Source organism: Tursiops truncatus, chromosome 8 (genome assembly GCF_011762595.2).
Source record: "Tursiops truncatus isolate mTurTru1 chromosome 8, mTurTru1.mat.Y, whole genome shotgun sequence".
Taxonomy (NCBI): domain Eukaryota; kingdom Metazoa; phylum Chordata; class Mammalia; order Artiodactyla; family Delphinidae; genus Tursiops; species Tursiops truncatus.
In genome coordinates, this window is record NC_047041.1 from 69,507,495 (window position 1) to 69,521,598 (window position 14,104).

The following is a 14,104-nucleotide window of genomic DNA, read 5'->3' on the forward strand; positions in this document are numbered from 1 at the left end:
TAAGGGGCACTTAAAATGTTTTATTTACTTTTTCTTTTTTAAGTTAACCATTTTATTTATTTATTTATTTTTGCTGTGTTGGGTCTTTGTTGCTGCGTGTGGGCTTTCTCTAGTTGTGGTGAGCAGGGGCTACTCTTCATTGCTGTGCGTGGGCTTCTCACTGTGGTGGCTTCTCTTGCGGAGCACGGGCTCTAGGCATGCAGGCTTCAGTAGTTGTGGCACATGGGCTCAGTAGTTGTAGCACACGGGCTCAGTAGTTGAGGCTCACGGGATTTAGAGCACAGGCTCCATAGTTGTGGCACACAGGCTTAGCTGCTCTGTGGCATATCGGATCTTCCTGGGCCAGGGATCGAACCTATGTCCCCTGCATTGGCAGGCAGATTCTTAACCACTGCACCACCAGGGAAGTCCCAAAGTGTTTTATTTCTTGACCTGGGCAGTGATCACATAGATATGTTTACTTTGTGACAACTGAATTATATACTTAGAATTTGTACACTTTTCTGTATATCTATAGTATTTCTATTAAAGAAATTCAAAAAATGAAATTCTGTGGTCACACTAAAATTTCATTTTATATTACTAGTTAAATTAAGACATCATCTGAAATTTAGGAATCTTTTTTTTTAATTGAGATTTGCTTTTTAAAGAGGATTTTATCCTTAACAATACTTCCACAGTTTTTAAATTCACAGAATTACAGAGTTTTGCAGATGGAAAAAAAATAAACTAGTTTGGCTCTAAGAGAGTTTAGGTGACATGGCCGTGATTAAATTGATAGCAGTGATAGGACTAAAATTTAGAACTTCCATATTACATGGAAAGACTTTAAAAGTTTTTAAGTAGAGTTAGACTCCATTAGAGAGACTTGGAGTCCCTCTATAATCTTGATGGTTTATAATGCTAAAAGGACAAAAACTACAAGCCTGTCATTCATTCTCCCATTTCTGTTGTAATAAAATAATGAATAAATCATAAAACAAGGAAGGAACATCATACTCAGCCTTCTGGTGAGGAACTTTATAAGAATTAGCAATCCATGTCCTTTGAACATTTTTTTAAACTTACTCTTTATGAAAACATACAGAACATTTGTGTTCAACCAAATACTGTATTAAAAACAGAGTCGTCTCAATGCACATTGCCTCTTTCTCTTTCACTTTTGTAACTTGTGCATAAACCAGTTTAGTAGCAACAAAATCAAAGTGCTGATTCCTGCTGGAAATGCAGCTACATTTGAGCTACGAGCAATTCACAAGATTCAAGGCTATAACCACTTATTCTCTTTGTTTCCTTCAGACTTTGAAGCAATTCTTCCTCTTTGTTCTTTCTTTTCTTTCTTTCTTTCTTTCTTTCTTTCTTTCTTTCTTTCTTTCTTTCTTTCTCTTTCTTTCTATCTTAAGAAGAAGCCATTCTTCTGGCTCAGAAATTTAAAATAAGCTATGGTAACATCCTTTATGTCTGGTCTTTTCCTGTTTAATCTCTCTCTTTTTTTTTTAACTATTTTGTTTTGGGGGAGGGGAAGGAAGGAGAGTTCTAAGAAAAGCTTTCATAACAGGTTCAAAAGTATAAAAGCCATTTCAAGCTCCAGACATTTGTAGCCTTTATTTCTATAGTCCTTGAAAGGGCTTTTTAAATGTTAACAGCTAGGATAGGACTGCTTTACCATACTGATTTTCCAGGCTTCATTTCCTTTGTAGTCTTGGGTTCTTCCCCACCCTTAAAATCCCCCAATAACCTCCATGCCAGCTTCTTTTCTAAAATAAAACAAAAACAATTAAAAAAAAAAAGATTTCATTCATCATGGTAATGTGTATAGGCAGACTTCTGAGATCCCATACAGAGTGACCATCTCTCGAATACAGAGTATTAAAATATTTTTGCTTTAATTTCTTCTGTATTTGGTGCTTTCATGTGCCTACTTAACATCCTTTCATTTTTAACATAATGACATGTCACCTGCAAAGTTATTACAACTAAAATTGCTGACAAGAAGCTTTGTTAGCTCCCTCTCCTTAGAAATGCTGAAATACAATCTTCAAAAACTAAGTGTCAAAAAGGTGCTCATTTATATCCTAAGTTTAAAAAAAAAGGCTTAAATCATTTAAATCAATAAATGATACAATCTTATCCTATTTTAGAAAAAAATTAAATAAACACAAAATATAAATCTGAAACACTGAATTCCAAGGTCATAACAGTTATTATTTCTGGGTGGTGAGATCATAAATGTTTTTAATTTTCTTCTTGCTTATGAATATATTTTAATTTATCTTAAGTGTACATGCATTGTTTGTAATAAGGGAAAATGCTGCTCATAGTTTAAAAAATAAGAGCTGTTTTAATACTTCCAGCACATCATATGAGTACTTCTTAAAAATTCATATACATATATGCTTACATTTAGCTATTTGCATGTGTATTTTATTAGTTAAAAATTCTAAAGTATAATTTCCAAAATGGTAAACTCATGACTCTCATATAAATACAAACAACAAGGACAGCAATCATGAGTTAAAATGTTAAGTGCCAGGGATTTTATTTAACATATTAACGAGGAAACCAGTAAGAAGTGAAAATCAATTCATAATAGAATCTGACTTACAGAGATTTATATTCTCTACTGGAAAAAAATTCTTTTGCATTACCAAGAATAGGAATCAATTACATTGCTATGGGCAGAAAACATTTGCATTGTTTTCAGTTTTCTACAATTTAACTTTTATCCCTGCAGAGCTGTAAAACAGCCTAGTCAATCAAACATGACAAAAAGTACACACTCATATAGAATCAGATAAACCCTCTAGGGCCCCTAAACATTCAGCATTCCCTTGAAAAGAAACCCAGTGATTTTGTTTTGCCCATTTCCAAGTCTTTGACAAATTTTTCTGATACATTTTACTAATTAGTAAACTGAATTAAAACTATCACAATTAAAATTTTAATTTATTTAATTGTCTTTCTTATGCATCCCCTAGAAATGTTTAGTAAAGTGTGCTGAATTTAATTTGTATATGGTCAAGGTATATCACAAAATATTTGAGGTAGTACAAGCTTTAGAAACTTCACCCCAGTCTAAATGATAAAACATTAATAAATTATAAAACATCATGAAATACTGATATACAAAATAGGAAAAACTGTATAAAGAAATGATGAGTAATTCAATATAAAATCATAGTCCCAAACACAAATGTCCATAGAGAAACATGCTGTCAAATAAAGCATGATCAACTCTGTTTTTCCATCAGTAACTTTTCTAAAGTTGAGAAAATTTTAAGGGAGAAAATCTTAAAACTGAGAAAATTCCATCTGCTGAACTAAATTCCCCTTCTCAACTAAAGAATGATTTTCATCATCTGAGTATTACAATGGAACAACTAAATCCAAATCACAGAAGCATAGTTTGACTAAGAAACTGAAACCCAAGTGACACTCCAAGGTCATATAACTACTTAGATATTCAACAATACTTGCTGTTATAAAAATTATAATTCACAGTAGTCCTACCTTACATTAAACATAAAATATCATAAAAAATAAACACAAAAATATTTTAATAATTACTGGACACGGTAATGAATGAAGTGATTAACTACTAGACACAAGCACATTGAAGGAATCCTTGATTTTTTAGATTACTGTCTTGAAAGAGAACAATTATTTCTTGGAATTGAGCATCACAAATTTGTAGGAAATTGATTATTTGCAAGTTTTCATTCAATAAATATCCTGTATACCATGTGTGAACTAACTCTACATGTAGCAGCATAACATAGTGATTAAGAACATAAACATTACAGCCAGAGCAAGCCATCAGCTCTACTGTTTTTAGATACGTGATCTTGAGCACATTAACCTTTATATGCCTCCATTTCCTTGGCAAGTTACTTAATCTGTATATGCCTCAATTTCCTCACCTGTAAAATGAGATATTAACATATATAAAACACTTAAGGAAGAAACTGGGCACAAAGGAAGCATTACCAACATGTTTGTCAAATCACTGGTTCGAAACGTGGTCCTCAGACCAGCAGCAGCATCCAGAAACTTGTTACAAAATCTTCTGACACATCACAGTCCTAACTGATTAAGAAACTCAGGTAGGGCCCAACAATATAAGCTTTCACAAAAAATCTTCCAGGCGATTCCAATGCGCACTGAAGTTTGAGAGCCATTGGTGTAAATTAATAAGATTTTATCTCTTTCTCTCTGAACTTTAATACATGTCATTAGTATACATAGCCATTGGTATACTTGGTGTTTTGCACACCTCATTTTTTACCACAAAACATCTCAAAGATTTGGTTTCAAAACTGAAGGTAACTTCACATCTACTAGGATAGCTATAATTAAAAAAACCAGATAATAACAAGTATTGCCCAGGCTGTGGAGAAACTGGACCCTTCAAACATTGCTGGTGAGAATGTAAAATGGCGCAGTCACTTTGGAAAACAATCTGACAGTTCTTCAAAAAGATAACCACTGAGTAACCTCATGACAGCAATTCCACTCCTAGACATACACCTATGAGAACTGAAAACATTTTCACACAAAAACTTGTACATAAATGTTCATAACAGCATTATTCATAATAGCCAAATAGTGGAAACAACCCAAATGCACATGAAGTGATGAATGAATAAACAAAATGTGGTATATGACACAATGGAATCCTATTCAGCTATAAAAAGGAATAAAGTACTGATACATGCCACAATATGAATGAACCCTGAAAACGTTATGCTAAGTCAAACTTAATCCCAAGAGACCACATATTGTATGATTCCATTTATATGAAATGGCTAGAATAGGCAAAACTATAGATTCAGAAAGTAGATTAGTGGCTGCCTAGGGCTTGGGGAAGTGGAAGGAAAAATTGCTGATGGATACATGGTTTCTTTAGAAGATGATAAAATTGATTTTGGTGATAATTGCACAACTCTGTGACTATATTACAAAAATATTTAATTGTGTACTTTAAATAGGTGAATTATGTGGTATGTGAATTATATCTCAATAAACCTGTTATTTAAAAGCCTAAAACTATGCCAAACTATTATTGATGGAAAATATTTGTAAAATAAAAACTGATGCAATAACAAAAATCTGTACCTAAATCCTAAATTATATTATCCTGAAAGTGAGGGAGGGAAGAAAAGGGCAAAAGGAAAAGTGTTAAATTCTTCACACATTTGACAGGGGAGTCAGGAGACACTGAGATATTGTTTTAATCTTGATTAGAGTAAAAACTAAAGTATAACCATTAATAATATTGAAAACAAAATGTATATCCTCCAAATTAATAGAAAAAAGAAACTAGAAGGATTTACATTTAGATGTTAACTAGTTACCTCACAACTATGGCACTATGAGTGATTTTTATTTCCTCTTCATTTTCCACATTTTCTACAAAGGGTTGTTTTATCTTCATGTAAGTCTGCTTACCTTTGTGACTCTGACTTTTTTAAAATCTAATTTTATTTACTTATGTATTCACTTATGGTTAATTTTTAATATGCTAATAGATTCAGGTAATTTAAAATTCAAAAGATACAAAAAGGATGGTGAAAAGTCTTGCTGCTACCAGTGCACTCAGCCCCCAGCCACCACCACAAGCATGGAGTCTACAAATATTAGCAGTTACTTCTTGGGTATCTTTGTTGACATATTTGATGCATATATATTAATTCTTTTCTGTCTTTTTAATACAAATGCAGTATAACGTATACACTGTTTTGTATCTTCCTTTTTTCATTCAACAATGTATCTTAGAGATTGTCCCATATCAGTACCTGCAGAGCTTCCTCTTTCTTTTTAATGGCTACATGGTAGTTCACTGTACGGATTACCATACTTTATTGAGCCTCATATTCACATACTACTTTTATAATTGGCAAGAACAGCAAAGTGATTTTGGAGAAAAAACTATCTATCTTTTAATCTCAGGCTCTTCTTCCTCATTCTACTTTTTTTTTTTTTTCTTTTCCAAGTAACTGTCTTCTACATGTTCATTGGGTGAATGCAATCACTCTACTAGTTTGCCCATCATATCTAGATGGGTGATTTCCACATTTATGGCTCTCTCCTAACTTTGAAGCCCATATTTCTAACCGTCTACTAGACAACTTCACTTGGTATTCCACTAATACTTTAAATTTAACATGTCTAAAATTAAAAACTTCTTACCACATAAACCTACTCCTCTCTCACCACATTCATTCATATATTAATACAATAAAATTTTATTGAATCATGGTTTATACACAAGACATGATGCTAATCTTAGATCCTATCCAAAAGAATCTTACAGCCTAGAATAGCCAGCAAGACATATATCTTTGTTCATACCTCTGTGATAGCACATATATTTTTGTTGTAAATAATGATGACAGACTAACCAAGATAAATAAAAGGTAGTAGTAGAAAATAATATTGCAATGGATGTTGAGGTCAGAATATAGACCCTTAATTATAGGCTTAATTATATCAACTTAAATCTGTATAAAATGGAAAGCTCCAGAAGTTTTTGAGCAGGAGAGTGTCTACATTCCATTTTCAGATGATGGATCCCACCATGATGTGTAAAATGGATTTAACTGGGGAACTATTCAAGGATGGGAGAAGGATATAATAAATCTATTAAACAGATGATTTGAACCTGAACAGACAGAGTGGAAGACTGAAACTCAAGGCTTTGATCAGGCTGGCTTTGATCAGGCTACAGAGTTTTGTCTCGGAATATGATACTTTTGTGCTTATCAGGTTTCAGTCACACAAGACACTAACCATTTCCAAATATATGCCCCACCCTGCCTCCACTGTTTTCCAAGGCCTAGCTCAAAAACTTTTGGGGAAGAATTTCCCCTTTTCCCTCAGCTAAAATGAACTGCTGTAACTTACTGGTGCCATTTAATCATTCTTCCCCCACCAAACTGTAAACTCCTTGAGGTAAGGGATTACCTATTATTTATTCTGGTTTTCCAGAAATTTAGCACACTGCCTGACACATACTAAGTACCTATATAAATGTTGAGTTATACTGGCACAGTGGAAAGTACATGGGTTTTTGGAGTTTGACAGACTTAAGGACTCAATCCCAGCTGAACCACTCGCTCGGTAACTCTATGATTATGGGCAAGTATTTAACATTTCTTAAGCTTCATTATCTATAAAATAAAGATTCTTGCAAATTGTTGTGAAGCTTTGATATCAGTTATTTAAAAAGCACCTAGCAAAGTATATAGCACATAGTGCAATTCAATATATAATAGTTATAATAATGGCTTCAGGAATTTTTTTTTAGTCTCAAGTAAAACAGCAGATTTTTTTTGTACAGAGCTTTTATTTCTTCTTTAGGTTTGTTAACTATGCTCAGTTATGACTCCCCTTAGTTGAGGGATATCAATGTATGCACTCAACAAATATTTATGAATGCCTACTACATGCTAAGCATTGAGTATATAAAACTGAGGAAGGCATGGTCTCTATACTCAGGAAAATTATTTTAAAATCCTAAGTAACAGGGTCTCCTTTCCTTGTCTTTACTACCCAAGAAAGAAGGACACTGCAGAGTTTCTGGGCCTTATACGAGATATAACTCTGTTACACTGTATAATTTCATATTTCCTATATTAATTTAAAAAATATTAACTACCCTGTGGCAGGCATTGTCCTAGAAGATACAGAAACAAAAAAAATGAAGATGGAACAGTTCCAATCCTGAAGAAGGTATTTTAGAGTATCTTCTTGTTTTTAAAAACAAGGAAGAATGCACCCAACATAGGACCACCTCAATACATAAGGCAAATACTAACAGCCATAAAAGGGGAAATCGACAGTAACACATTCATAGTAGGGGACTTTAACACCCCACTTTCACCAATTGACAGATCATCCAAAATGAAAATAAATAAGGGAACACAAGCTTTAAATGATACACTAAACAAGATGGACTTAATTGATATTTATAAGACATTCCATCCAAAAACAACAGAATACACATTTTTCTCAAGTGCTCATGGAACATTCTCCAGGATAGATCATATCTTGGGTCACAAATCAAGCCTTGGTAAATTTAAGAAAATTGAAATTGTATCAAGTATCTTTTCCGACCACAATGCTATAAGACTAGATATCAATTACAGGAAAAGATCTGTAAAAAATAAAAACACATGGAGGCTAAACAATACACTACTTAATAACGAAGTGATCACTTAAGAAATCAAAGAGGAAATAAAAAAATACCTAGAAACAAATGTCAATGGAGACACGACGACCCAAAACCTATGGGATGCAGCAAAAGCAGTTCTAAGAGGGAAGTTTATAGCAAAACAATCCCACCTTAAGAAACAGGAAACATCTCGAATAAACAACCTAACCTTGCACCTAAAGCAATTAGAGAAAGACGAACAAAAAAGCCCCAAAGTTAGCAGAAGGAAAGAAATCATAAAGATCATATCAGAAATAAATGAAAAAGAAATGAAGGAAACAATAGCAAAGATCAATACAACTAAAAGCTGGTTCTTTGAGAAGATAAACAAAATTGATAAACCATTAGCAAGGCTCATCAAGAAAAAAAGGGAGAAAACTCAAATCAATAGAATTAGAAATGAAAAAGGAGAAGTAACAACTGACACTGTAGATATACAAAAGATCATGAGAGATTACTACAAGCAACTATATGCCAATAAAATGGACAACCTGGAAGAAATGGACAAATTCTTAGAAATGCACAACCTGCCAAGACTGAATCAGGAAGAAATAGAAAATATGAACAGACCAATCACAAGCACTGAAATTGAAACTGTGATTAAAAATCTTCCAACAAACAAAAGCCCAGGACCAGATGGCTTCACAGGTGAATTCTATCAAACATTTAGAGAAAAGCTAATACATATCCTTCTCAAACTCTTCTAAAATATAGCAGAGGGAGGAACACTCCCAAACTCATTCTACGAGGCCACCATCACCCTGAGACCAAAACCAGACAAAGATGTCACAAAGAAAGAAAACTACAGGCCAATATCACTGATGAACAGAGATGCAAAAATCCTCAACAAAATACTAACAAACAGAATCCAACAGCACATTAAAAGGATCATACGCCATGATCAAGTGTGGTTTATTCCAGGAATGCAAGGATTCTTCAATATACGCAAATCAATCAATGTGATACACCATATTAACAAACTGAAGGAGAAAAACCATATGATCATCTCAATCGATGCAGAGAAAGCTTTTGACAAAATTCAACACCCATTTATAATAAAAACACTGCAGAAAGTAGGCATAGAGGGAACTTTCCTCAACATAATAAAGGCCATATATGACAAACCCACAGCCAACATTGTCCTCAATGGTGAAAAACTGAAACCATTTCCACTAAGATCAGGAACAAGACAAGGTTGCCCACTCTCACCACTATTATTCAACGTAGTTTTGGAAGTTTTAGCCACAGCAATCAGAGAAGAAAAAGAAATAAAAGGAATTCAAATCGGAAAAGAAGAAGTAAAGCTGTCACTGTTTGCAGATGACATGATACTATACATAGAGAATCCTAAAGATGCTACCAGAAAACTACTAGAGCTAATCAATGAATTTGGTAAAGTAGCAGGATAAAAAATTAATGCACAGAAATCTCTGGCATTCCTATACACTAATGATGAAAAATCTGAACGTGAAATCAAGAAATCACTCCCATTTACCATTGAAACAAAAAGAATAAAATATCTAGGAATAAACTTACCTAAGGAGACAAAAGACCTGTATGCAGAAAATTATAAGACACTGATGAAAGAAATTAAAGATGATACAAATAGATGGAGAGATATACCATGTTCTTGGATTGAAAGAATCAACATTGTGAAAATGACACTACTACCCAAAGCAATCTATAGATTGAATGTAATCCCTATCAAACTACCACTGGCATTTTTCACAGAACTAGAACAAAAAATTTCACAATTTGTATAAGGGCTTCCCTGGTGGCGCAGTGGTTGAGAGTCCACCTGCCGATGCAGGGGACACAGGTTCGTGCCCCGGTCAGGGAGGATTGTACATGCCACGGAGCGGCTGGGCCCGTGAGCCATGGCCACTGAGCCTGCGCGTCCAGAGCCTTTGCTCTGCAATGGGAGAGGCCACAACAGTGCGAGGCCCGCGTACCGCAGAAAACAAAAAAACAAACAAACAAAAAAAAATTTCACAATTTGTATGGAAACACAAAAGACCCCGAATAGCCAAAGCAATCTTGAGAACGAAAAATCGAGCTGGAGGAATCACGCTCCCTGACTTTAGACTATACTACAAAGCTACAGTAATCGAGACAGTATGGTAATGGCACAAAAACAGAAATACAGATCAAAGAACAGGATAGAAAGCCCAGATATAAACCCACGCACATATGGTCACCTTATCTTTGATAAAGGAGGCAAGAATATACAGTGGAGAAAAGACAGCCTCTTCAATAAGTGGTGCTGGGAAAACTGGACAGGTACATGTAAAAGTATGAGATTAGAACACTCCCTAACACCACACACAAAAATAAGCTCAAAATGGATTAAAGACCTAAATTTAAGGCCAGAAACTATCAAACTCTTAGAGGAAAACATAGGCAGAACACTCTATGACATAAATCACAGCAAGATCCTTTTTGACCCACCTCCTAGAGAAATGGAAATAAAAATAAACAAATGGGACCTAATGAAACTTAAAAGCTTTTGCACAGCAAAGGAAACCATAAACAAGACCAAAAGACAACCCTCAGAATGGGAGAAAATATTTGCAAATGAAGCAACTGACAAAGGGTTAATCTCCAAAATTTACAAGCAGCTCATGCAGCTCAATATCAAAAAAACCCAGCAACCCGGGCTTCCCTGGTGGCACAGTGGTTGAGAGTCCGCCTGCCGATGCAGGGCATGTGGGTTCGTGCCCTGGTCCAGGAGGATCCCACATGTCACGGAGCGGCTGGGCCCGTGAGCCATGGCCGCTAAGCCTGCGCATCCGGAGCCTGTGCTCCGCAACGGGAGAGGCCACAACAGTGAGAGGCCCGTGTACCGCAAAAACAACAAACAAAAAACCCCAAACAACCGAATCCAAAAATGGGCAGAAGACCTAAACAGACATTTCTCCAAAGAAGATATACAGACTGCCAACAAACACATGAAAGAATGCTCAACATCATTAATCATTAGAGAAATGCAAATCAAAACTACAATGAGATATCATCTCACACCGGTCAGAATGGCCATCATCAAAAAATCTAGAAACAATAAATGCTGGAGAGGGTGTGGAGAAAAGGGAACCCTCTTGCTCTGTTTGTGGGAATGTAAATTGATACAGCCACTATGGAGAACAGTATAGAAGTTCCTTAAAAAACTACAAATAGAACTACCACACGACCCAGCAATCCCACTACTGGGCATATACCCTGAGAAAACCATAATTCAAAAAGAGTCATGTACCAAAATGTTCATTGCAGCTCTATTTAGAATAGCCAGGAGATGGAAGCAACCTAAGTGTTCATCATCGGATGAATAGATAAAGAAGATGTGGCACATATATACAATGGAATATTACTCAGCCACAAAAAGAAACGAAATTGAGTTATTTGTATTGAGGTGGATGGACCTAGAGTCTGTCATACAGAGTGAAGTAAGTCAGAAAGAGAAAAACAAATGCCGTATGCTAATACATATATATGGAATCTAAGAAAAAAAAAAGGTCATGAAGAACCTAGGGGTAAGACAGGAATGGAGACGCAGACCTACTAGAGAATGGACTTGAGGATGTGGGGAGGGCGAAGGGTAGGCTGTGACAAAGTGAGAGAGTGGCATGGACATATATACACTACCAAACGTAGAATAGCTAGCTAGTGGGAAGCAGCCACATAGCACAGGGAGATCAGCTCAGCGGTGCTTTGTGATCACCTAGAGGGGTGGGATAGGGAGGGTGGGAGGGAGGGAGATCCAAGAGGGAAGAGATACGGGAACATGTGTATATGTATAACTGATTCACTTTGTTATAAAGCAGAAACTAACACACCATTGTAAAGTAATTATACTCCAATAAAGATGTTAAAAAAAATACAAGGAAAAAGAGTATTACCGAGTTTTTCTGCCACACATGCAGTTCTATTACACTGCATAATTTCATCCTTAACTATAGCCTTCTGTATATGAAACTGAATAAAATCTGATGAAACGATCCAGACTTTATTATCTCCTACGTTACTTCTTGGATTTTAATCTTGTTTTATGATAACTTGAAAATTTAGCCATCCAAGTGCCAACAATTCTGGTGAAGAAATAAAAGTTCACTAGCTCATTAAACTTTTCTGGACTTTCATCAATTAGTAAAGTTTGAACTATTTACTAACTACTAACCTTATTGATGGTCCTTTTTTATTTCAGAATTCTTTCAGAAGTCTACATTACCTATTCAGCCATCCTATTTGTTTATTGATAACAAAAGTAAGGATTCTAAATTATATATATTATACTCTGTCAAACCCTTTGAGTATGAACTGTAGTCCATCCTAGAAAATTCTGTAACTTAACTGTATTTCATTGTAGTTATGATAATAGAAACTTGGTAGAATCATGGAGTTAGGCAAAGCACTATAAATAATTTAATTAATAGTAAAGAGCAAGCAACCACTTCCCAAAAATACCTTTTCTCCTCATGGGTTTACTCTTCTCCTCCTTAAGGTTTATTCTTACCACAGAACTAATTGATAAAGATACCCTTGCTTGGTTATAAAATATGACCCTACCTTAGATTTTTAAAAATATTACCCTAAGTAGAATTGTTATTCCTTTGCTTCCAAAATAAAAGAGCAAAATTTGAATACATGACTGCATAAGTTAAAGAACTGTCTTCCACTAGTCACAGTTCTATAAAAGATTCAGTGATCATCTGAAATCTAGGAAAGTAATACTATTTCTGCACAGGCAGGCAAACTAGTGTAACTGCTGAGATCATAAGCTAATAGTTAAGCAGTTTCACAGGCTGCTCTCAGTACCAAAATGCACTCTTCATCTGTATTGTCTGTACAGACTGTACTTACTTGTTTTAGAACAAAATTAAAATTCTGAACAAGGTCAGAAAGCTTCAGAATAAGTAAGGAAAAAGGAGGTTCAGATTCAGGCCTAGTTAAAACTTCAGATACCTTGACACTCCATGAATTAAACTCCAGTATCCTAGTAATACCTATAGATTCAGTGCTTTCTTTCTGACAGTGGTTGGTGGGGAGAGGGGAGATGGGGGAAGGGCTGCTTAATGGGTATTGACAGTTCCTTTTGGGGTGATGAAAATGTCTTGGAACTAGGAAGAGGTGACGGTTGCACAGCACTGTTTATGTACTAAGTGCTACTTAACTGTACACTTTAAAATGGTTAATTTTGTATAATGTTAATTTCACCTCAATTTTTTTTAAGTAAATATTTCTTAAAAAGAAAAGAAAAAGATACAAGGCTTTTTCGCAGAGATGGACTTCACTTTGAAAAGGCCCCCAAAGTACAAAGCCTACATACCAGCAGCGAAGTTGAAGAGGGTCACTCCCACTTCACATAAAGCCGCATGGAAAGCTTACAGGATTCCCTCATATGAACCTTGGTTACAATAATGGCCAATTAAGTGGCATTTACCACCAATATGAACTCATTTCAGTGAGAATGAGAAAGCGGGAAAATGTTTGGCGGGAGTTTTTTAAAAGCTGCCCCACCGATTTAGAAATCACCTACGAGCAATAGAGAACACCACGGGGGAAACGGTAGGAGCCATATTTTTTTCTGAACGGTTTTTGTCTTGCGGTGACTGTACTCGTGAGGATTCAATAAGCCTCAAACATTACCTTTAAACCTAGGTGCTTAACTATAACGAATGCATTTGTCAATGGGGCAGCGTCTCACAGGAAAATGCGAAAAGCCAGCCTAAGTCTCTTTCTGTAGCGACGAAGCTTGAGCACAAGGATCACCGCCATATCCACTCGACGAAAAGCTCCCTCCACCAGCCGAGGAAGACGCAGCTTCGGCGGGCACTCCCGCCACACAGCGCGAGCTGCGCCGCTGGGCTTCCTGGGATTTGTAGTTTTAGTCAACCCTCC

The 14,104-nt window shown here is 35.6% G+C and overlaps 1 long non-coding RNA gene across 1 annotated transcript in view; it reads right to left on the bottom strand.

Moving 5' to 3' along the window:
- The window catches only part of LOC109552222 (uncharacterized), a 30,499-nt gene extending 16,501 nt beyond the window's left edge, over positions 1-13,998 (bottom strand). Inside the window, exons 1-2 of the long non-coding RNA XR_002178986.3 lie at positions 13,853-13,998; positions 1,667-1,757 (exon numbers count right to left, since the gene is read on the bottom strand). This is a non-coding gene — a long non-coding RNA (uncharacterized lncRNA). The remainder of the gene's footprint in view (positions 1-1,666; positions 1,758-13,852) is intronic.
- Between the last annotated feature and the right edge of the window lie 106 nt (positions 13,999-14,104).